The sequence below is a fragment of the Aethalodelphis obliquidens genome, unplaced genomic scaffold (genome assembly GCF_003676395.1).
Source record: "Aethalodelphis obliquidens isolate GAN/ISIS:26980383/991018 unplaced genomic scaffold, ASM367639v1 scaffold11, whole genome shotgun sequence".
NCBI classification, from domain to species: domain Eukaryota; kingdom Metazoa; phylum Chordata; class Mammalia; order Artiodactyla; family Delphinidae; genus Aethalodelphis; species Aethalodelphis obliquidens.
In genome coordinates, this window is record NW_020837955.1 from 37923896 (window position 1) to 37948649 (window position 24754).

Genomic DNA, 24754 nt, shown 5'->3' on the forward strand with positions numbered 1-24754 from the left:
AGGGCCACCTTCTCCCAGTCTACTGTGTGGACAAGATCAGCCTTTATCTGCAGTCAGGACCATGGGGCAGTGCAGCTGTTCAGCAAATCATGACTTTCCTGAAGCAGCCAAGGCCAGCTTCCCCAGAACTCCAGGCAGCCGCGTGGCATCTCAGAGCACACAACCCAGAAGGAACACAGGAAGGAGAACAGTTAGCAGCACGTGTCCTAAGACATGGGCTCCATCTGGGCTGAGCGTGGCCCGCCACGGTGACTCTGACGGCTTCGCCTCCCTGTGCCTGTGAGACGTGGATAAGGTAATCAATGCTGGACCCCTCCACGTGCAGCGAAAATAAACATGCCGGTGCAAACTCTAGAGTGCTGGTGGGAGCTAGTGATCACTGGCGGCCCTCCCGCCGGCCCTGGGGGAGCCCCAGCTGAGGAGGGTAAACTTGAATCTGGGCTCCTGGGAGCAGTAACTCAGAGCAGCTCTCCGAAAATGTGAAATGCCTGCGGTGTCTCTGTTTGATCTTCAGAGTTCACGCAGACTCTATGTTTAATTCATAATATCTTTGTTTCAGTAAAATGGTGTTTTAAATTCGTTTCCGTCTGGTAGATTGATGTACCTGGTAAATCAATGGCCCAGAAAGCTGCGACTGGGGAGGTGAACCCCACCCCCGTGCCGCCAACAAAGGCTGCTCGGCACCGAGAGATGGAAGCCCCGGACGCCTCCCAGCAGGCCCATGTGGGTGTCCCTCCCACCCACCCCCGGGCCCTGAGCAGTCAGGGGCTGCCTCTGGCATGTGGTCCCCACAGCCCTACCCCAGACAGGCCTGGCTGCATGTGGGTGAGACTCTGAACAGCTTCTCACTGAATTAACCCGGAAACCTGGCCTCCTGGTCCAGCCTGTGGGAAACAGCCTTGTGAGGCTCATCCGAGCACGGGGTCTAGGAGACACTCAGGTCCAGCTTGCCTCCTCCAGAAAAGGAAGCCGAGGTTACCAGGCCTGTGCCATTTCTGCCTCCCGCTGTGGGTGATCCCTTAAGTCTGAGCCACAGCCTGGCTGGGAGCCCGGGAGAGCAAGTCTCATGCGGGGTTATGGGAAAGGGGAGGCTGGCTTCAAGTTGTGGGGAGGGCTCCCCGTCCTTGTAGCCCCCTCTCCAGGTCCCAGGCCCAGATGCACCGGAAGAGCTGCACTGGCCCCCATGGCAGTGGTGCGATGCTGCCTGCTGGGCTGTTGGCACAAGTCTGAGAGGGCGAGGTTACCCAGAGTGCCCTCCTCCTGATGCTGGAACCACGTCTCCTGTCTTTCAAAAGCTTAGATTTGGGAACCAGGCGAACTGGGCTCAGATCCCAGCATGTGGCCTTGGGCTCGGCCATCCAGTCTCTGGGAGGAGCTCAGGGGAAATCACCAGCTCCCTGGATTGGACCCCAATAGCCACTACCAGGTGAGCCCCTCAGGGAGCTGTGGGCAGCCCACTTGCTACCAAAAGAGGGTCTTCACAGGGAGGAGAGCGTCGCGTGCCCGTCTAAGAGCTGCTGCCAGATCTCCCTCGCAGGAGAACCCCAACCAGACAGCCGTGTGCACCCTCATGAGCTATGGGGCCAGCCCGCCTCCCCCAGAGGGAGGGCCTTAGGCAGGGAGCCCAGGCCACAGATATGGGGCCCTGAGAAGGAGGCACCTTTGGCCTCCACAAAGCAAGAGCTGCTCCCAGGTATGGCCTGCCAAAATGCCAGAGCCGGTAGGGTTCCTGTGAAGATAGATGAGACGCTCCTCAGCCCAGCAATGTTAGTTTATCACCATCATCCTCTTCATCACCATCACCATCATCATCATCGTTACGGATCCCGCACCCAGACCCCATCAGAGACCAGCCTCTACTCCTGGTTCAGCCCCGAATAACTCTGGGATGTTGCTGGGTCTCCCTTGCTCTCAGTCCCCTTCCCCTCTCCCAGCGCTCCATAATTGTGGAGCCCCTAGTTTAAAATGAAAATGTGGGACCGCCTGTCCAAAAACAGGGAAAAAACGCCATTATAGGTACGAAAATACAAAGTTTTCTCCTGTCTTTCACGTATCTCTCTCTCTGTCTTTGTCTCTCGACTTGTCATGGCATTTTTTATTTGCTATTTAATGCTGCTCTAAGTACAGAATAATTAATAATTTTTAATCACTAACATGAACACTACCATTCATCACTATATTATGCAATATCAGTTTTAAATGCAAATATAAGCGCATCTAACTCGTATTTGGAATCACTGAAATTACACACTCCGTATTTTGTACTTTGTACACACATATGTAGATGTGTCCCTACCAGAAGGGTGAAAACACTGCACAAAACTCAACGGGCTGTTTTTCACTCCTTGATGTTCGCCCCGCACTCTGCCTCAGCCTTCCTGCTGAGCAAGGAAGGACGGAAAGGAAAGAGACTGCGGTTGTCCTGTCTCTCCCTTTTCCTCTGTGCCATCAGCTTCGTGTAAGCGCTTGACTAACACAGGGACATAATCTAAGTACGAAAGGATAAGACAGGGTCACTTGGTCGCTCGTGTTCCTGCATTCAAAGCAGGTCCTGGTGTGAACCGAGAGTGTGGCCTCATGGGGATGTCAGCGCCCTCGCTCATCTAATCTGTGACGTGTGCTCACGGGGCTTCAGGAACGCTATCTGCAAGCGGGCAAAGAGGAAGAACGACACGTAACCTGCACAGATCTGCTCTGCTCATGCACGTGCTCTGTGGTCCCATCAGATCTCATTTACAAAACGTAAGTTCAAAGATAATAGTATTCGGGGGCTTCCCTGGTGGCGCAGTGGTTGAGAGTCCGCCTGCCGATGCAGGGGACGCGGGTTCGTGCCCCGATCCGGGAGGATTCCACATGCCGCGGAGCGGCTGGGCCCGTGAGCCATGGCCGCTGAGCCTGCGCGTCCGGAGCCTGTGCTCCGCAATGGGAGAGGCCACAGCAGTGAGAGGCCCGCGTACCGCAAAAAAAAAAAAAAAAAGATAATAGTATTCGGGACTTCCCTGGTGGTCCAGTGGTTAAGACTCCACGCTCCCAATGCAGGGGGCCCAGGTTCCATCCCTGGTCAGGGAACTAGATCCCGCGTGCCGCAACTAAAAAGATCCCACACGCGGCAACCAAGATCCCTCGTGCCGCAACTAAGACCAGCCAAATGAGTAAAAATAAATATTTTTTGAAAAGATAATAGTATTCAAATTTCGAGATGGCAGCATAAGAGCATTAAGCGAAGCGCGGGCCCTTCTGAGCCGCCTCTGCCGTGACATGCGCAGAACGCGCTTGGGCTTGCCTGCCTGAGGATGCGGGAGGACCGCACGCAAGGGAGGTGGTAGAAATGCATTGTCAACGGTGACTCCCGAACCCACTGGGGATGTCATGCCCCCCGGAGAGAGGCAGGCAGGCACCCTGAGCACAACCAGCATCTGGGCGGAGCTGCAGGAACAGCTGTCTCCGGCCAGGAGTGGACAGCAGGGAGCTAATTTTGGTTCTAGATGAGCTTGGACGACACAAAATCCATTTCCTTCCAGAGTCAGAACTGTTTTAGTCACCCAGCGAGTTCAGCGCCGTACCACGTTTCTCCCAGTGGCTGTCAGGCCGTAAACCAAACATCGCTGTCTGCAGCCTGTGTGCCCAGAGGTCAAAAGCAGCTTGCTCTCAGAGCCTCTGCCAACAGAAGGTGGGTTCTGCTGCATGTGCTGGGACCACCGGCCGTCCGTACCTGCAGATCTTGGAACCAGCATCCGACCACGGATGTCTGGTGACAGCTCTTCTGCCCAGCTGTTCCATCCTTGGTCACCCATTTCCTCTGAACGAGCTGGTCCCCTCGCATCAGAACTCAGCTGAGAAGTGAGGACACAGCGGAGAGCCTTTGCCTGTGTTGGCTGAATGGTCATGTATTCTCACCTAGGAAGGTGATTTCACACTCTCCTCTCTTCTCTCCAGGAAGCAGACAGGCCCCGTGGGCACAGGTGCTGGGCTCAGATGGTACAGCATGGGGGGGTCTGAGCTGTGCCACGGATCCGTCCAGCTCAGCAGGAGACCGACATCCAGAGGTCCCAGGTCCTCCACTCCCAGCCACGGAGCCTGGATCCATCCCCGACGCAGGGGGCAGCCACCAAAACTCAGGTACGTTTCCTGAACTGTAAACTGGGAGCAACGATGACCACACAGACACTGCACAGCCTCCCAGCCCCTGGGAAAAGGAGTGCCCTGATCCCACTTCTTGTGGATGCACCTGAGGCTTAGAAAAGTGAAGTGACCAAAATCTCACTGTCTCAGGTTTACACACAGGGAAATCAAGGCTTGGAGAGGTTAAGCAAGCTGAGGTCACCCCCACGTCTGGGGAGCGCCTAAGCCCACGTCCAGCTTGGAGTAAGTGTCGGGAACACGTCGGCTCACCCGTGTGACGGGGCACCGTAGCCTTTACCGCAGGGCATCAAGGCAGGCGGCTGCCGCTCGCTTCGGACCCAGTCACAGAGAAAAGGGCAACTCGGAGCGAGGAAGCCCAGCCTGTCCACCTGCAGTGCCCCCCCGTGCCCAGCCAGACTGAGACAGCAGAGCCATTCAGTCTGTGTGATGGAGGGAGACAGGGAGGGGTGGATGAAGCAGATACTACACACCCCTGTGCTCTCCCTCCTTCTCCCCCAGCCCCAGAGAGGGTGGGGCTCAGACTCTACTCCTCCGTCTACCCTCTCTTGGGCGGTTGGCTGTCCTCTGGGCCCCCAGCCTCCCTGGCTGTGACGCTGGTACCCAGGCCTGCATTTCTACCCTCCAGCTAGAAAGTGGCCTCCAGCCACGCCTCTCACCTCAGCCTCCACACATCCGGGAGGCATTCTCCCCTCTGCCCTGTCCAGCTCTCCCCCAGCGCGTGCGCGCGCGCACACACACACACACGTCTCTGTTTCTATGTTGGCCCCTCTGACAATTTGATGCCTCCTTCTCCCTCCGGCCCACAAGTTTTGCCCATCCTTCTGTCCCAGACTCTCTCCAGCCTCATGTCCTTCTCTCTCATGATGCCGTAGTCTGGGCTTCAGAATCACAAGCGTCCTAATTCCTGCTCAGGCTTTACACCCCCAGCTCTGAGCCCCAGCTCCCTGTCTGATGATGGTGCATCCCTCCTACATCAGAGGGTGGTAGGGTATGTGCCTAAGTGCTTGGCCTGTTGGGGCCCCAACGGCCTGACTACTCCGAACCTATTCACACCAATGTAAAACCAACCAGTCAACATGCTGGACCTGTCAGGAGCCCTCCCACACTGGGGAGAAGACTCTGGAGGAAATGTCAGGATTTACTAGGAATTCTAGAAAAAAGAATAATAAAATGGAGAAAATGTATAAATTATATGAGTATTAGAATAACATTCCCCAGTGCTAAAGGAATATATAAATCTTCAGGTTGATGGGGCCCACTGTGCAAGCAGAAATCCAAGCAGAATGACTCTGCGCTAGAGGCAAAGAAACACTCACGACCTGCAGACATTCACCACCCCGGTTCTCCCTTCACAGAGAACCCCAGAGCACAGAAGGCAAGAACCAGGGTGAGCAAACAGATTCAAAGAATGGAAGGAACTTCTAAAAGATGAATGTCCTTAGAGAAATTCAAGAAGATAACGTGGTCCTAAAAAGAGAACAGGTTGTGCTTAAAATGGAGCAATTAGAGATCAAGAAAGAGTTCGCAGACTTATGGTTACCAGGGGGGAAAGCTGGGGGAAGGGATAGTCAGGGAGTTTAGGATTGACATGTACACTCTGCTGTATTTAAAATGGATAACCAACAAGGACCTACTGCATAGCACAGGGGACTCTACTCAACATTATATAACAACCTAAATGGGAAAAGAATTTGAAAAAGAACAGATCCATGTATATGTATAACTGAATCACTTTGCTGTACACCTGAAACTAACACAACATTGTTAATCGACTCTACTCCAATATAAAATAAAAAGTTAAAAAAAAAAAAGTTCTTAGAAATGCCATTGCTAGAACGAAAAAACCTGAAGTTCAGGAAATCTCTCAGAATGTGTATCAAGAAGACAGAGGATAATATGAGAGAAAATATATGAGATGCATAAGATCAACCTAAAAAGATCAACCTATTAAGAATTCTAGGAAAAAATAAAAGGAAGAAAATATATAAATTATACAAATGATAGAATACCATCCCCAAGCACTGAAGGAACATGCACGTCTTCAGGTCAATAGAACACACCAGGTACCAAGAAGAATGAATGAAAAAAGACCCACTCCCGGACACATTCTCCTGAAAACTGGAACTCCAGGAGGAACAAGAAGATTCTAAAAGCTTCCAGACAAGAAAAACAGATTATCTGCAAAGGAATTATAATCACCTTTGACATGTGACTTTTCATTAGCAACACTGGAAACTAGAAGACGAAGACTGATACCCCAGAATCCTTATTAAAGAAATAAAATTCTAAACTTATAATGCTAACTTTTCTTTTAAAAACTAATAAGTGTAGGGACAACATAAATCTTTTGAGACATAAAAATACTTAGAAAATTTACATACCAAATATTCTGTTTTGAAAAACGTTCTCTCAGGATATTCTCCAGCAAATAAAAAAGTAATCCACGGAATTTTTTAAAATGGGAATTCTAAAACAGAATAGACTTAGCTTTGCATTTGGGGCTCTTCAAAATTCCAACCACGCATGCCAAACTACATAGTAATTAAAAGTTTAGCTTACTGTATTTTATTCCAGCAAAATATCTTTATCTATGGCAAACTCATTTCTCTACCCACTCATATACTGTCTAGATAGTATTTCCCAGGTATAAAATCAGACACCAATTCTTTGCTCAGCTAGAAAGGATTGGCTGTCTCCCTGGAATATAGACTTCCCGGCATCCCCAGGTCTTCAATAACTTTTTAAAAATATGTACTTTTTTATTCGGTCATTTCTTAGTATTTCCTCAAGAGAGATAGGCTATTACCATTTTCTACATCCTAATAAATGTGAGACTCAAATCTTATTCATTTTCAATTCCAAACTGTCATATTCATGCACAAAAAGTGGCGCTATCATTGTTCACATGTTGACGTCATTAGGGAAACTATACAAATAGTTAAAATAATGCAAGTTTTATTTCAGTGTCGTAAGATTTCCTCAAATAGAAAAATCAATTAATTCCAATAATGTTTCCTTTTTTTTTCATCCAAGTCATGGACCCAGAAAAAAGCTTTTGGAAGTTTTCTTAATTAATTGAGCATCATCTGAGACTATTATGAATACTATTGTGCAATTGACATTAAGCTAAATAGTACTTGTTTTTGCAATGAAAATACAAATATAGTTTTTGGTGGAGCACAGTGTCATGGTAAAAAAAAAAATCCTTACTAAATTAAGAAACCTATGAAGCAGAAATTTACTTGGAATTGTTGATGGTACACATATAATTCCTACTGGATCCAAAGAAGCTGGTATTCTACCAATATAAGTAAAAGCTGTAGTTGCCAACATTTTGTGACAACACTGATGAAGTTTAAAAAACAAGAAGAAAAAGAAAAAACATGCTTCAGCGTGGCTTAATGTGCTTTGTCTCTGCTACCTGCCATCTATCAGATTTTAGAATAGTTGGAACTTTTGAAGTCAGTCTCAGCGCCCTACAACAATATTGAACTTTTTGGTAAATGAGTTCTCTAAATTTTGGATGCATGTTGTTCAAAAAATTAGAAAACGTCGATTATTTAACACTTGGATTTTTAGTTTCTGAAGCTCTGAAAGAATTACATTAATTGAAAACAACGCTTGCAAATAAAAAGACATTGGAATTTATCCCTAAAGAGTACGGGGGAAGGGAACACATTAATTAATGAGAGCTCAATATTGAAATTCTATAAGGGTACTTCAGAACATCTTGACTTGTAAGAAGAATCTTTTGATGGAGTTTCTATTTTTAATTAGAAGAAATTACATTCTGTCCCAGAAGGGCAGGAGATTGAAAAAACCTACCATCTTGCAGCATCTAAATTTAATGAAGCATTCAAAAGAATCATAAAGACAATTTGATGAGTTTTGTCTTGTAAAAATATTTGCTGAAGAAAGGTATTCTGGGAAGAGGCAAAAAGACAGTATCTGGGAGCCGAAGTCGGCCAAGCGCCGGCGGCAGGGGATTGTGGGAAAAGATGGCGGCCGCCGTTCACCCCCCAGTTGTCCAGGCCCTGCCAATGTCACATCGCATGGGGTCACAAGTGATCATCTCCTACCGGGGTGAGCCATATGATACCATGCACCTTCGCCCCATGGGTGACCTGGGCCAGATTATCTTTCTGGAATGGAAAGGGAGAGACAAGGACTCCATCCTAAGAGCTGTGGAGCACAGCAACGTGGTCATCAATCTCGCTGGGCGAGAATGGGAAACCAAAAACTTTGATTTTGAGGATGTTTTTGTAAAGATTCCCCAAGCAATCGCTCAAGTGTCCAAGCAAGTTAGAGTTGAAAATTTTATTCACGTTTCATATCTGAATGCCGATATTCAAAGCCCTTCTAAATATCTGAGAAATAAGGCTGCTGGAGAGAAAGAAGTGAGAGACACATTTCCAGAAGCTACCATCATAAAGGCATCGGACATCTTTGGAAGAGAGGATAGATTCCTCAATCATTTTGCAAGTATTCAAGGGTTTGGTGTTGTCCCTCTTTTTCCTTGGGCAAGAAGACAGTGAAACAACCAATATACATTGTGGATGTCACCAAAGGAATTGTTAATGCAGTTAAGGATCCAGATGCCAGAGGGAAAACTTTTGACTTTGTTGGGCCCAGCTGGTACGTCCTCTTTGACCTGGTACAGTACGTCTTTGCCATGGCTCACAGACCCTTCCTGGCATACCCTTTGCCACATTTTGCATATCGATGGCTAGGTCGACTCTTTGAAATGAGTCTGTTTGAGCCCTGGACCACGAGGAATAAAGTGGAGCGAGTTCACATCACAGACATGACCCTGCCTCACCTGCCCGGCTTGGAAGACCTGAGTATACAGGCCACGCCCCTGGAGCTCAAGGCCATCGAGGTGCTGCGGCGTCACCGCACGCACCTCTGGCTGTCTTCTGAGATTGAAGATGTGAAGCCGGCCAAGACAGTCACTGTTTCGTGGCCCCTGAGCTGCCCTTGGTTTTTGATGTCATTCAGGTCACTAGCGACCAGACCACCTTTGGCAGAGAATCCTGTACATAGTGCATAAGAGCCCCTATTAAAACATCTGTGATCAGAAAAAGACAGTACGGCTTCCCTGGTGGCGCAGTCGTTGAGAGTCCGCCTGCCGATGCAGGGGACGCGGGTTCGTGCCCCGGTCCGGGAAGATCCCACATGCTGCGGAGCGGCTGGGCCAGTGAGCCATGGCCGCTGAGCCTACGCGTCCGGAGCCTGTGCTCCGCAACAGGAGAGGCCACAACAGTGAGAGGCCCGCGCAAAAAAAAAAAAAGACAGTACCTGGTAAAATATTTAGGCGGAAAGATTTTCACATTTTAATGCCAAAAAGTAGCATTGAGAACATCCTTCATTTTTCCCAAGCCCACTAGGTACCCTAACACCTATAGAGAGAATATTTTCCCAATTACGAATATTATAGTCTACAATAAAGAGTAGATTAAAGGTGTCAATAATTTCAAATTTACTAACCACAAAATATTTCTTTGAAGAAGATTTATGGGAAATTTTGTGAAAAAAAATTAAAGTGATGAGGCCATATCAGGAAAAACACTGAATACCATTGATATCATGTTAGAGACAGACATGCCTTAAGAAACTGATTAAAGTACACTATTCTGCTTTTTTTTGTTATTCATATTCAGATAATCAATATAAAGAACTGTTTTGTTTTGGTTTTTAATTTTATTTATTTATTTTTGGCTGCGTTGGGTCTTTGTTGCTGCATGCGGGCTTTTCTCTAGTTGCTGCGAGCAGGGGCTACTCTTCGTTGCAGTGCTCGGGCTTCTCATTGCAGTGGCTTCTCCTGTTGTGAAGGAAGGGCTCTAGGTGCGTGGGCTTCAGTAGTTGCCACACGCAGGCTCAGTAGTTGTGGCTTGCAGGCTCTAGAGCACAGGCTCAGTAGTTGTGGCACACAGGCTTAGTTGCTCCGTGGCATGTGGGGTCTTCCCAGACCAGGGCTCGAACCCGTGTCCCTTGCATTGGCAAGCAATTCTTAACTACTACACCACCAGGGAAGCCCTAAAGAAATGTTTTTTAATTTTACTCTATTGTACATAAATATATGTTACTTTCGTTTTAGAAAAAACTTTATTATTGAAAACAGTTTTTAATAGAACTATTTATAGTACCAACATAATAAAACCAATCTGTCAGTCAAGAAATAAATATTTTCAAGACCTAAAAAATTTTATTTTATTTATTTATTTATTTTGACTGCATTGGGTCTTCATTGTGGGCGTGGGCTTTTCTAGTTGCAGCGAATGGAGGCTACTCTCTGTTGCGGTGCGCAGGCTTCTCATTGTGGTGGCTTCTCTTGTTGCTGAGCACGGGCTCTAGGCATGCAGGCTTCAGTAGCTGCAGCACGCGGGCTCAATAGTTGGGGCACACAGGCCCTAGAGCACACGGGCTTCAATAGTTGCGGTGCGTAGGCTCAGTAATTGCAGCGCACAGGCTCTAGGGCATGCGCACTTCAGTAGTTGTGGCTCACGGGCTCAGTAGTTGTGGCACATGGGCTTAGTTGCTCCATGGCATGTGGGATCTTCCCCGACCAGGGATCGAACCCATGTCCCCTGCATTGGCAGGCAGATTCTTAACCACTGTGCCACCAGGGAAGTCCCTTTAATTATTTTAGAATCTCCTTTCCCCCTCAAAAGCCTTGACTTGGTGTCATCAATAAAATATATGGTCACTCTAGCCAAGAAGGATAAGGAGGCATACCAGTTCTCTGTTGCTGTGTAACACATTACCCCAAAGCTTAACCGCATGAAACAGCCAAGGGTTATTGTCTCACAGTAGAGAGAGGATACCATGTGGCTCAAGAATCTGGATGTGCTTCAACTGGACGCTTCTGGGTCAGGGCCCCTGGTGAGGCAGCAGTAAAGCTGTCAGCCAGGCCTACAGTTAGATCTCAAGGCTTGACCCAGGCTGGGAAATCCGTTTCCAAGCCGACTTGTGTGGCTGTCAGCAGGCTTCAGAAGATGTGCCTGCAGGCTTGCGGTGCAGTTGTGGGCCTGTATTAGTCAGTACAGGCTGCTATAACAAGTACCACAGACTGGCAGCTTATACAACGGTTCTGGAGGCAGGAAGTCTGGGATTGAGGTGCCCGCAGGGTTGTTTCTCCTCAGGCCTCTCTCCTTGACTTGTAGTCAGCCATCTTCTCCCTGTGCCCTCACACAGTCCTCCCTCTGTGTTTTTAGGTCTGCATCCTAATCTCTTCTTATAAGGATACTGGATCCGTCATATTGGATCAGGGCCCACCTTAAAAGCTTCATTTTAACCTAATTACCTCTTTAAAGACTCCATCTCCAAATACAGTCATGTTCTGAGGTCCTGAGGGTTAGGACGTCAACACATTAATTTTGAAGGAATAGCATTCAGCCCATGGCAGGGCCTCTCCACCTGAGGGTCCCCATAGCATGGAAGCTTGTGATTCAAGATTGGGAAGAGAGAGAGAGAAGAGAGACTCAAGACAGCAAGACAGAAGCTGCCATCTTTTATAATTTGATCTCAGAAGTCACACCCCATCTTGTCTGCAATATTCTATTGTTAGAAGAGAATCAGTGAGTCCAGAGCAGGACAGGGTTCACAAGAGCAGGGTCTCAGGAGGCAGCCATCTTGGAGGCGGCCTTCCACAATCCATAAGCTTCTCTCTCCAAACCCACTGGAGGGGCCTAGACTGAGAGTGGAAAGGCAGTTTATCCTCCCTCATCTCTAGGGAGACTGTAGGAAGGCTAGAAAACACGTCAGCCTCTCTGGCTGCCCAGCATGACTAAAAGATGGAGGCCGACCGACAGCAGGCATGTCTGCACAGCTCTCTGGGCGGCTCCTCAGCAAATTCTGAGCTGGAAGCCGTGCGGGAGGCTGGTTCAGCTCCAGGCGGTGAGCTCAAGGCTGTTCTCCCTCAATGGCACGTAGCCTTGTATGTGAAGTCATAACCCGGAGCCTCACCAAGGCCTCCAGCTGCGCAAACCACCTCCACGTGGGGGTTCCCCCTCTCCGTGGGTTTCCCCACGCACCTTCCTTACTCTGGACCCCGACTCAGCCAATCGTCTTCATTTGTTCTCTAGACAAGTCCTCCCTCCACTAGCTCAGCCCCTGGTGTTTGCTTAACCATTTCAAGACACACACGTCACCCTCATCTCAGATGCTGACAGACAACCTGCTTCTCCTTCATGATGTTCACACGGCAGCCCACGCTCACAGCAACCCCGCTGCCTCCCAGGTGGAACCATTTCAAAGTCGTTGTAAAGCGACAGGGTAGGAAACACAGGGTCTGAGATGACTGAGGACTGTCCCCTCACAGACAGGCGGGCTGACAGGTAGGAAACCAAGAGTAAGGTGCTCCAGGCAAAGCCATCACGGACGGGGGTGTGGGAACCCCAAGCAATCCAGGGTGGCCGGCCTTTAGGGCAGTAGAGTAGGGGAAGGTGGGGAGGGAGGTTGGGGGGTGCTTTGGATAACAAGGAACAGGGTGCTGAGTGCAGGTCTCCTAGTCTCTCCTGGCAAAGCTCCTGGGAGCAGCACTCAGCATTCTCTTCATCTCTGCATGCCCCCCTCTCCCGTCACACGCACACACACACACACACACAGAGACACACCACATACACACACACACACACGCCAAGCACAGTCACATAGACACAACCCACCCACACTCACACGCATACACACACACTCATATACAGTTACAATCTCGAACACATACACACGTGTCCACACACATACACCATCACCCACAAGCATGGACGCACAATACACAAGTCACATATACTTGCACACACATCCACAATGCACACTCACACATCACTGCTCATGCATCCACATGTGCTCTCTCTCTCTGACACACACACACACACACACACACCCCACGCAGCCCCACCAGCAGCCTCCCAGCCCTAGCATGTAGCTGGTGCTCAGTCAGGGTTGACTGCATTGATGAAACAGTAAATCAGGGGAAATTGTGTTTGGGGATCCTTTTTTCCAATTAATCTTTCCAGTTGTTTAACATCAGCTCCTAAGGAATTCGCTGTGTGTATTCAGAGCCCTAAACTCGTGCTTCTCAAAATTAGAGAAAGATCAGACTTCCCTGGTGGCGCAGTGGTTAAGAATCCACCTGCCAATGCAGGGGACACAGGTTCGAGCCCTGGTCCGGGAAGAGCCCACATGCTGTGGAGCAACTAAGCCCGTGCGCCACAACTACCGAGCCTGCGCTCTAGAGCCGGAGACCCACAACTACTGAGCCTGCGTGCCGCAACTACTGAAGCCCACGTGCCTAGAAGCCCGTGCTCCGCAACAAGAGAAGCCACCAACCGCAATGAGAAGCTCCCACATTGCAACGAAGAGTAGCCTCCGCTCGCCGCAACTAGAGAAAGCCCGCACGCAGCAACCAAGACCCAACGCAACCAAAAAAATAATTAATTAATTTTTTAAAAAAAATTAGAGTAAGATCATTTCTCTTTCCCGCAATTGCATCTGAACTGACCATGCTTTAGGAGATTTTTTTCATGAAATATGACTCTTTAAATCAGGCCATGTCTAAGTGTTATACTTCACTTAAGCACTTGGGTGAGGGGGAAATATAAGAGATCCTCTCCAAGCAAAGCACTTCTCCACGTTTGGGGGGGATCCTTTTAAGGAAAGGGGAAAGTATTGGGAAACAGTCCATGGCTCAACATCCACCACTTTACGGGCTGCAGCTTCCAGCCGCCACCCCAAACGGAGCCCTGGGAATGGCACACCCCGGCGGTGAAAGCATGGCTGAATTGTTCAACTATGTTTTCTAAAGAATAACCCCCAAACATGCATTACTTTGTAATAAGTCGAAGGTTATTTTTTCAAGGAGGAAAGAGACAATCCTGTTGACACAATAGATGCAAAGAACTTAGTGCCATTCCTGGCAAGAAGAAAGGGCTCCGTAAATGGTTGCTGTTTTGTTTTGTTTTGTTTTTTGGTGTTTAGTTGTAAAGAAGCCGCTGGGAGGGAGCCTGCTTTCTGAGTAATCGACATCCTTGATAATTTGATGCCCCTCCCTGGACCCCCTCAGAACACTGTTCTGAGACCAGCTCTGTAGGCGGAAGGCTCCAGTCTCAAGAGCACCCGACGAACCCCACTGAAGAGGGAGGCTTTCCACTTACCCCATTCTTAAACCACCACTTCGGGACACGACGAATCCCCAGGAAAATGGGCCACTTCAGAAATACACAATTCTGGCTTGATATCCGCCTCAATTGCCTGGTGTGTTCCCTTTGCGACAAGATCCCTCCACGCCTGCTATCTCCTATTCGAGTGTTATGCTTTATTTGATTTCCAAATTACTCTTCCTGTGTCGCCTTCTACCTTGAGCCATTTTCTCCCCCCAGTGAAATCTTGGCACCCAAAGCAGTTCTCAGAACTAAATTAATTATAAAAACATATTAATATCATCTGTATAGCAATGAAATTAATCTATTCAATAGATCCAAGAGGAAGTCATCAATTATGCCCGGTGACTGCAGCATTTTGTGTGACAGCATTTACAATTCTTACAAATTTTAATATTTCGTCCAGCAAGAGTTGCCATAAATATCATGTGCTGTGCAGCCTTGATTTATGAATGAAGTGGACCTTTTAGATGCCACTAGTGTTCAAATACTATGCATTTTATTCTTATCAAGTGTGTGTTCTGGGGGGGGAGCGTTTTATCCTTCTATGAAAAATAAGGATCTCCATTCTCTTAGGGATGACCTCTCCCCTCAATAGAGTCTACCCTGGGACATATACAAATTTCTTAGACAAATTTCTTAGACATGCTTCTAACCACCCAGGTTTCCCAAGACATGTTATAAACTCAATACAATGGGAAGTTAGCTGCACCCTCGTGTCAAGATCTGAATATATCTAAGAGTTGCTCAGTCTCAGAATGAGTAAGGATTCAAAGAAGCACAGTGTGGTCTTCACGTGCGCTTCTCAAAGCCCTTTTGAGGAGATCCAGCTCACTATGCAGAGCAATTCTTATCAAACTCCTCCTTCCACCGCATTCTTCTAAGTCACCCACAAGACCCGCAGCTAGCCAGAAATCCTCTCTCACTGCTCCCTAAAACTCCCCAAGAAAAGAGAGTTGACATATATCTGACAAATAACTTGTATCCCAGCGATATAAGAAATGCCCACAGGGGGAATTCCCTGGCAGTCCAGTGGTTAGGACTCCGAGCTTTCACTGCCTAGGGCCTGGGTTCAATCCCTGGTCAGGGAACTAAGACCCCACAAGTCATGCAGTGTGGCCAAAAAAATAAAATAATAAAAATAAATAAATGCCCACAAAGGAGGAGGCCCAAATGGCCACTAGGCAGGTGAGAAGGGGGCCAGCTTTAGGAGTCCTCAGGGATGTGCAAATTAAAACAGGTGAAATTAAACCAAACACACCCACTAGAATGACTACAATGAAAAAGACAGAAAATGCCAAGTATTGGCGAGGATGCAGAGCAACTGGAACGTTCACACACTGCTGGCTGGTGTGTAAATCGGTACCATTTGGAACTCCTCTTGGCGGTAAACACCAAGCTGAGCATATGCATTCCCTATGACCCAGAAATTCCGCTCCTAGGTAAATACCCAAAAGAAACGAGTCCATATGTTCACCGAAAGTCAGGTACTAGAATATTCGTAGCAGCTCTGTTCATATTAGCCCCAAACGGAAAACTACAAAATGTCCGTTAACGGGAGAATGGAATAAGGTTGCCCAATAAAATACAGGACACCCAGTAAAATTTGAATTTCAGATAAACAACAAATAATATTTTAGCATAAGTATGTCCTACACAGTAATATTACCCAAAATGCTCTACTGCTGTGCATGGATGATGTCACAGACATAATGGTGAACAAAAGCCTAAGAGAATCCAAACTGGGTATTTCTATTTATAGGGTATCCAAAAACAGGCAAACTCACCCCTGCTATTAGAAGTCAGGATAGTGGGGGGATCGGTAGCTCCTGGATGAGGACACAAGAGACATTTGGGGAGCCTGAATGCTCTGTTTCTTGATCTGAAACACAAGAAACACATGTGTCCACTCTGTGACAATTCATCAAACTGTACACTGTGAGACATGCTCATATCACATTGTATAGTCAACATACTTTATAAGTATGTTTCTTATTCACTTCTTATTCAGGCAGAGATTATAAAAGTTTGTTGCAAGTATCCAGGTCACGATTTGTGTTTCAGAAATTATCGGTGTTCGCAATACCTGCAGGGGAAAGAAACCAAACTCAAATATGATCACTCTTTACAATGAGAAGAATATTTTGATCATTCTTTTATTTGTTTTGGCTCGGTCACAAATTAAAGTGCTTGGAATGCTGTAAAAAAAAATGCTTACAGTAAAAAGTATTTGTTGTTTATCCAAGGTTCAAATTTAACAGACTATTCCGTCTTTTATCTGACAGCCTTATTCCATCCTCCTGCTAATGGACATTGTGGCCGTCAACACATATCATACGTGTATTTTATATGTCAATAAAAGTTATTTTTAAAACTTCACAGAACACTGCAATCAATATGGATCCTCCCATTTTTTTCCCCCTAAGAATGGAGGAGGGAAATGTCAGTGGGCAAAGTTGGAATTTTTAGTGGGCTGGGAGGGGGTCAGAGTAGAAAACAGGACTGCAAATACTCACGTGGTAATAATTTTTGTAACACAGAACATTAATCTTTTAAAGACCAGAGATACGACCCCTATTTCCATCCTGTTAGGATTTAAATTCAAGTTGCCTACTAGGTACCTTCAAACTTCATCTGTTTTTGTAGAAGGAGGACGGGTGGTGATCAGTCAAGCACGTTTTTTGTGTCCCTACCCACCTCCCCCACAATAACAGACCCCTGGCCTCTAAGCAATCATTAAGGAAATGGTGAGGACCCCCAGCAAGGTTGAGAGGGACACTGAGAAGTGCAGCTCCTTGTTAGATGTACCCATTCAAGTGGAGACAAAACACAAAGCTGAGAGAGAGGAGTGAAAAGTCAACTGAGACACTAGATCCAGTCCCAAAAGACAGCCCAGGAAAGGCAGTAGAGGGCAGTGGTTAGACTCAGCTCCAACGTTCCTGACCACGGGCCCTTGAGCACATCACCAACCATCTGAGCCTTGGTTTTTTTCATCTGAAAAAGGGGGATAATGATAGTACCTACCTCACTGGGTTGTCGTAAGAATTGGGTGAGATGATGGGTGGCAGATTATATTATCCTAAAGTGACCACAATGCGTTTCCTCCTCCATATGCTCCTCTAAAACTTGCCACTCCCCCATCAAGGTGGAGTCTAATTCCCTCCTCTTGAATCTGGTGGGAGCAGAGAGCTTGTGACTGGCCTGTGACCAATAGAAGGTAGCAGAAGTGATGCTGAGTAAATTCTGAGGCAAGGTCATACAAAGCAGTTCCCTTCCCCTTTGTTAGCTGGTATACTCCCCCTTGGAACCCTGCGCCTCCATTAAAGCCCAGCTACCTGGAAGCCACCATGCTGTGGGGAAGCTCAGGCCATGTGGGGAGGCCATACGTGGCTGCTCCGACGGACAGCCCCTGCTGAGATGCCAGCTAACAGACGATATCAACTACCAGAAGTGAGTGAAGACACCTCCAGATGATTCCAGCCCCCATCTTTTAATACTCCAGATCATTAGCCCTTGAGTCTTTCCAGTTGAGGCCCCAGATATCAGAGAGCAGAGACCTGTCATTCCTGCCATGCCCTGTCCAAATCCCTAATTCACATCCATAAGCAAGATAAAATGATTGTTTTAAGCACTTAAGTTTGAGGTGGTTTGTTATAAGCAATAGTAACTAAAACATAATGTCTTGTATCAGTTAGCTCTTGCTGCATAACAAAACACTCCAAATTCAGTGGTTTAAAACAACACACATGGGGCTTCCCTGGTGGCACAGTGGTTAAGAATCCTCCTGCCAATGCAGCGGACACAGGTTCAAGCCCTGGTCCGGGAAGATCCCACATGCCGCGGAGCAACAAAGCCCGTGTGCCACAGCCACCAAGCCTGCACTCTAGAGCCCACGAGCCACAACTACTGAGCCCACATGCCACAACTACTGAAGCCTGCGTGCCTAGAGCCCATGCTCCACAACAAGTCACTGCAATGAGAAGCCCGCACACCGCAACAAAGAGTAGCCCCCGCTCACCGCAACTAGAGAAAGCCCGCATGCAGCAATGAAGACCCAATGCAGCCAAAAATAAATAAATTTTTTAATTAAAAAATAAACCCACATTTATTTAGCTCACAATTCTGTGGGTCAGTGGGCAGTTCTGGTGCTTTGGGCAGTATCAGCCAACCTCTCCTGGGCTCACTCATGTGTCTGTGCTCAGATTGTGGTCGGCTGGTGGCTGATGATCTAAAATGCCTCACCTACATGTCTGGCAGTTGGCTGAATGTCAACCAGGCAGCAGATGTAACTGGGCCATAGGACTCTCATCATCCAGGAGGCTGGCCTATGCTTCTTCACAAGGAGGCAGGGTTCCAGGAGCAGCAAGAGAGGACCAGCCAACTGTGTGTAGGCTCCTTAAGTTTCTACCTGCAGCATGTTTGCAGATGTTACATTGGCCAAAGCAAGTTCATCGCCAAGTCTAGAGTAAGAATGAAAGGCTCCCCACTAAAATCTGGAACAAGACAAGGATGCCCACTCTCACCACTTCTCTTCAACATAGTATTGGAAGTCCTGGTCTCAGCAATCAGACAAGAAAAAGAAATAAAAGGTATCCAAACTGGAAGGGAAGAGGTAAAATTGTTCACTATATGCAGATGACAGGATACTACATATAGAAAACCCTAAGGACTCCACACAAAAGCTACTAGATCTAATAAATGAATTCAGCAAAGTAGTAGGATACAAGATTAACATTCAGAAATCGGTTGCATCCTTCACACTAACAATGAAATATCAGAAAGGGAATGTAAAAACAATACCTTTTAAAATCACACCAAAAAAATTTTTTTTAAATACCTAGGAATAAACCTGACCAAGGAAGTGCAACACTTATACACTGAGAATTATAAAATGTTAATAAAGGAAATAAAAGAGGATTCAAAGAAATGGAAAGATATCCCATGCTCTTGGATTGGAAGAATTAATATTGCTAAAATGGCCACACTACCCAATCAATCTACAGATTTAATGCAATCCCTATCAAATTACTCATGACATTTTTCACAGAACTAGAACAAATAATTCAGAAATTTACACGGAACCATAAAAGACCCAGAAGGGCTAGAGCAAGCCTCAGAAAACACAAACAAAGCAGGAGGCATAAATCTCCCAGACTTCAGACAATACTACAAAGCTACAGAAATCAAAACAGTGGTGTGTCTCCTTCCTGACTGTCCTCTGTGGTTTGTCTGTGAGAAATGCTGATAGCAATATGTCTTCAGGAAATGCCAAAATTGGGCACCGTGCCCCCCGGTTCAAAGCAACTGCTGCAATGCCAGATGGTCAGTTCAAAGATATCAGCCTGGGGCTTCCCTGGTGGCGCAGTGGTTGAGAGTCCGCCTGCCGATGCAGGGGACACAGGTTCATGCCCCGGTCCGGGAGGATCCCACATGCCACGGAGCAGCTGGGCCCGTGAGCCATGGCCGCTGAGCCTGCGCGTCCGGAGCCTGTGCTCCACAATGGGAGAGGCCACAACAGTGAGAGGCCCGCGTACCGGGAAGAAAAAAAAAAAGATATCAGCCTATCTGACTACAAAGGAAAATATGTTGTGTTCTTCTTTTACCCTCTTGACTTCCCCTTTGTGTGCCCCACAGAGATCATTGCTTTCAGTGACAGGGAAGAAGAATTTAAGAAATTCAACTTCCAAGTGATTGGTGCTTCTGTGTAATCTCACTTCTGTCACCTGGCACGGATCAACACACCCAAGAAACAAGGAGGACTGGGACCCATGAAAATTCCCTTGATATCAGACCCCAAGCGCACCATTGCTCCGAACTATGGGGTCTTTTTTTTTTTTGTAATAAGATTATTTATTTATTTGTGTATGGCTGTGTTGGGTCTTCGTTGCTGTGCGCAGGCTTTCTCTAGTTGCGGCGAGCGGGGGCTACTCTTCGTTGCGGTACGCGGGCTTCTCATTGTGGTGGCTTCTCTTGTTGTGGAGCACAGGCTCTAGGCGTGCAGGCTTCAGCAGTTGTGGCACGTGGGCTCAGCAGTTGTGGCTTGTGGGCTCTAGAGCTCAGGCTCAGTAGTTGTGGCACACGGGCTTAGTTGCTCCGCGGCATGTGGGATCTTCCCGGGCCAGGGCTCAAACCCGTGTCCCTTGCTTTGGCAGGCAGATTCTTAACCGCTGCACCACCAGGGAAGCCCAGACTATGGGGTCTTAAAGGCTGATGAAGGCATCTCATTCAGGGGCGTTTTTATTATTGATGATAAAGGTATCCTTCGACAGATCACCATAAATGACCTTCCTGTTGGCCGTTCTGTGGATGAGACCCTGAGACTAGTTCAGGCCTTCCAGTTTACTGACAAACATGGGGAAGTGTGCCCAGCTGGCTGGAAGCCTGGCAGTGATACCATCAAGCCTGATGTCCAGAAGAGCCAAGAATATTTCTCTAAGCAGAAGTGAGCACTGGGCCATTTTGGGGCCAGGCTGCAGTAGATGGCCATGAGAACAAAACCTCTTTTGTACTATTGTCATGCTTAAAACACAAGACCTTGCACCCAGCCAAGATGTGGTGTGGGACTGGACAGGCCTTTCCTGCAGGGGTTGGGGAAGCCGGCCTTTCTTCCTCTGGAGGGAATGGCCTGAGATGTATTATCAGGCAAGCAAACCGCTGTGCATACTAGTAGGGCATCACTTTTGGTCTTTTGTAGTTTTATTAAACTTGAGCTGAGACCTTAAAAAAAAAAATCAAAACATTGTGGTATTGGTACAAAAATAGGCATACGGATCAATGGAACAGAACAGAGAGCCCAAAATAAACCCACACACCTACAGCCAATTAATCTTCAACAAAGGAGGCAAGAATATAAAATGGAAAAAAGACAGTCTCTTTACAAGTGGTGCTGGGAAAGTTGGACAGCTGCATGTAAATCAATGAAGTTAGAACACACCCTCACACCATGCACAAAAATAAACTCAAAATGGCTTAAAGACTTAAACATAAGACATAAAACGCCTAGAAGAGAGCACAGGCAAAACATTCTCTGACATAAATCGTACCAATGTTTTCTTATGTCAGTCTCCCAAGGCAATAGAAATAAAAACAAAAATAAACAAATGGGACCTAATCAAACTTACAAGCTTTTTCACAGCAAAGGAAACCATAAGAAAAAATGAAAAGACAACCTACGGAATGGGAGAAAATATTTGCAAATGACGTCACAGACAAGGGCTTAATCTCCAAAATATACAAATAGCTCATACAACTCAACAACAAAAAAACAAACAACCCAACCAAAAAATGGGCAGAAGACCTTAATAAACATTTCTCCAAAGAAGACATACAGATGGCCAGTAGGCACAGGAAAAGATGCTCAACATCACTAATTATTAGAGAAATGCAAATCAAAACTACGAGGTACCACGTCCCACCAGTCAGAATGGCCATCAGTAAAAAGTCTATAAATAACAAATGCTGGAGGGCGTGTAGAGAAAAGGGAACCCTCCCGCACTGTTGGTGGGAATGTTAAGTTGGTACAGCCACTATGGAAAACAGTATGGAGGTTCCTCAGAAAACTAAAAATAGAATTACCATATGATCCAGCAATCTCACTCCTGGGAATATACCCAGACAAAACTGTAATTCAAAAAGATACATGCACCCTTATGTTCACAGCAGCACTGTTTACAATAGCCAAAACACAGACACAACCTAAATGTCCATCGACAGATGAATGGATAAAGAAGATGTGGTACATATACACAATGGAATACTACTCAGCCATAAAAAAGTATGAAATAATGCCATTTGCAGCAACAGGGATGAAACTACAGATTATCATACTAAGTGAAGTAAGTCAGAAAGAGAAAGACAAATACCATGTGATATCACTTGTATGTGGAATCTAAAATATGACACAAATGAACTTATCTACAAAACAGAAACAGACTCATAGACATAGAGAACAGACTTGTGGCTGCCAAGGGGGAGGGGAGGAGGGAGAGGGATGGAGTGGGAGTTTGGGGTTGGTAGATGCAAACTAGTATATATAGAATGGATGAACAACATGGTCCTAGTGTAGAGCACAGGGACCTATACTCAATATCCTGTGATAAACCATAATGGAAAAGAATACAAAAAAGAATGTCTATATGTGTATAACTGAGTCACTTTGCTGTACAGCAGAGTGGCACAACTTTGTAAATCAACTATACATCAATAAAAATCAGAAATAAAATAATGCAGTAACTTAAAAAAAAAAGGATGAGAGAGCTCCCAAAGTGACATGGCAAGGAGGCGTGAATCTGGGGAGGGAAAGAACCATGGCCTTTTTTGTAGTCTGCCATGTTCTGACACAGAGACAGCCTCTAGCACGCGTTGGCTGTCCATGTGACATAAAGACACAGAGTCTGTGCTGCCCTGCACTCCCCGGATGTAAGCCCAATGTACCTAGAACACAGGGTGTCTGAGAGCGGTGGCTGGGAATGAGGTGGGAGAGACGAGCAAGGAGCCAGGTTCAAAAGGCATTCACCCCTGACTCCTCAGGGACAGACACAGCGGCAGAAGGGCAAGAGTTTGGGAGTCAGACACGCCCAGGTTTAATTCCAGCTCTGCCACGAGCCCCTGGGAGGCCCCTTGCTAACCACTAAGGTCCCCATCTTTCATAAGGGATAAAAGCATCTACCTCTTAGTGCTGCAGGGAGGATGAGATGAGGCCAGGTGCCTGGCATGGAGCACCATGGTGCTGCCGGAAGAGTTGCAGCTTGGCTGTCATCAGGCCCCAGGAAGCTGGCTGAGGTCTCTTCGTGCCCACTGAGTGACAGCGGCTGGAAAGACAGAGCCAGCTGAAAAGCTCCCCAGCCAAAGCCTTCCCAGCGCTTGCTCCCCAGACTCCCCGTTATTATGCTACAAAAGACTGGTACAGCTGCTCACAAGAAATAATTGGTACCACGCTTGTCTGAGGGTCAACCTGTGCAAATTGCAATCACTCAGATTCCCGCACCTGCCAGCCCAGCAGGTCCATAAAGTTGTGCTTACGTACGCATTTCTCAAAGGCTCGTGCTGGGCGGTGCTGCTGGTGTGACTAGACGTTCGTTTCGCAGGGAGCCAGAGCCCGGGCGTGGGCCCAGCTTGCAGGTTAGACATCCAAGGAGGAATGACGCACTTTCCAGCCCAGACTGGGTGCAGGAGGAAGACTGCCCTGCCGCAGGACACTCCCAGAAGCCAGGCTGGGCATGCCAAGGGGTACACATCACGCGCAAACACACACTCTCCTATCAAACCCCTTACCAAATGGCATGCCACCGTGTCACTCACGCAAAGGTGTCATCTACTCTGGCGTTGCTGCCCTAACCATTGCCAGGCCAGTTGATTCACCCTCCCAGACAAAGAGAGAGGGAGAGGTGAAGGCATTCCTGGCAGAAAGAGTGACATGTGAAGACACACGGCATTGCACATGGGCCTGGGACACCACAAAGGTGCAACATTCCATGAATAAAGTGGGAACGTTAAAATTCGTCTTGTAGATATTAAGGGGTCAAGGGAAGCTTTTAAGCATCAGTGTGGTGACCGGGCATGCAGATGGGTTTCAGGACCATCCTCCTGGAGATGGTGGAGGAAGGAGAGACTGGACATGGGTGACCAGTTCAGAGATTTCCATAGCCCAGGGGAGAGCTGCTGGGGGGAAGGAGAGGATGGAACAGACTCAGGGAGCGTTTCCGGGTTGGCATCAGCAGGCCATGTGACCGAGTGGATGTGGGCGTGGGGAGGATGGAGGGTTGGGTTGACTTCATGTTCGGGAAGATGGGGGCCGTTGCCCCAGTCAGAGGGCACAGGGGGAGGAAGGGGTCTGGGAAGAAGCCGGTCTCAGTCTGAAACGGTTCTTTCAGTCTGAGAGGCTTGTCCATCACCTCTCCTGCCCTGTGCTTGCTGGGAGGACAGGCAGACTCCACTTCCCACTTCTACAGCTGAGGCTGTGGGGAATGGCCAGCGTCCCCACGGGAATGCTGGAAAGGAAGTCCCCATAGTTACTGATGAACAAGGAGGCCCCGGGCAACAGGGTCAGGGGAGCACGACAGAGCCCTGCCAGGGACACACCTGATGCTGAGGGTTCGCTGTGCCAGAGGAGCTCCTCCACCCACTAAAGATGCCTGTCCCCCCTGGCCTTTGACCCTCCAGGCCTAAGCCCCTGGCACAGCAGACACCTCCAAGTCCTGCCATGTCCCTCCCGCTGTGACCCAAGCCGGTCTCAGGCCCAGACCTCCAGGCCACGCACACACTTCCACACCCCATCCCCACAGGTGAGTATGACGCAGAGCTGTGAGAGAGGTTATTTTTGAAACCCATTTGCAAGGTAGATTTCTCATAAATGCCACAAAGCAAAGCAAATCCTATAGATTTATCTTTAAGGCAACGCAAGAGCTAATAAGTTCTCTGAGTACGTGCGTTCACGGCATCACTTTGCTTTACCT

At 47.6% G+C, this 24754-nt stretch overlaps 2 pseudogenes; both read left to right on the plus strand.

Moving 5' to 3' along the window:
• The first annotated feature begins 8141 nt into the window (after window positions 1-8141).
• LOC113623623 (NADH dehydrogenase [ubiquinone] 1 alpha subcomplex subunit 9, mitochondrial pseudogene) lies at window positions 8142-9193 on the plus strand (annotated as a pseudogene).
• Window positions 9194-19537: 10344 nt separating this feature from the next.
• On the plus strand, window positions 19538-20761 carry LOC113623504 (peroxiredoxin-1-like; annotated as a pseudogene).
• The last annotated feature ends 3993 nt before the right edge of the window (window positions 20762-24754 follow it).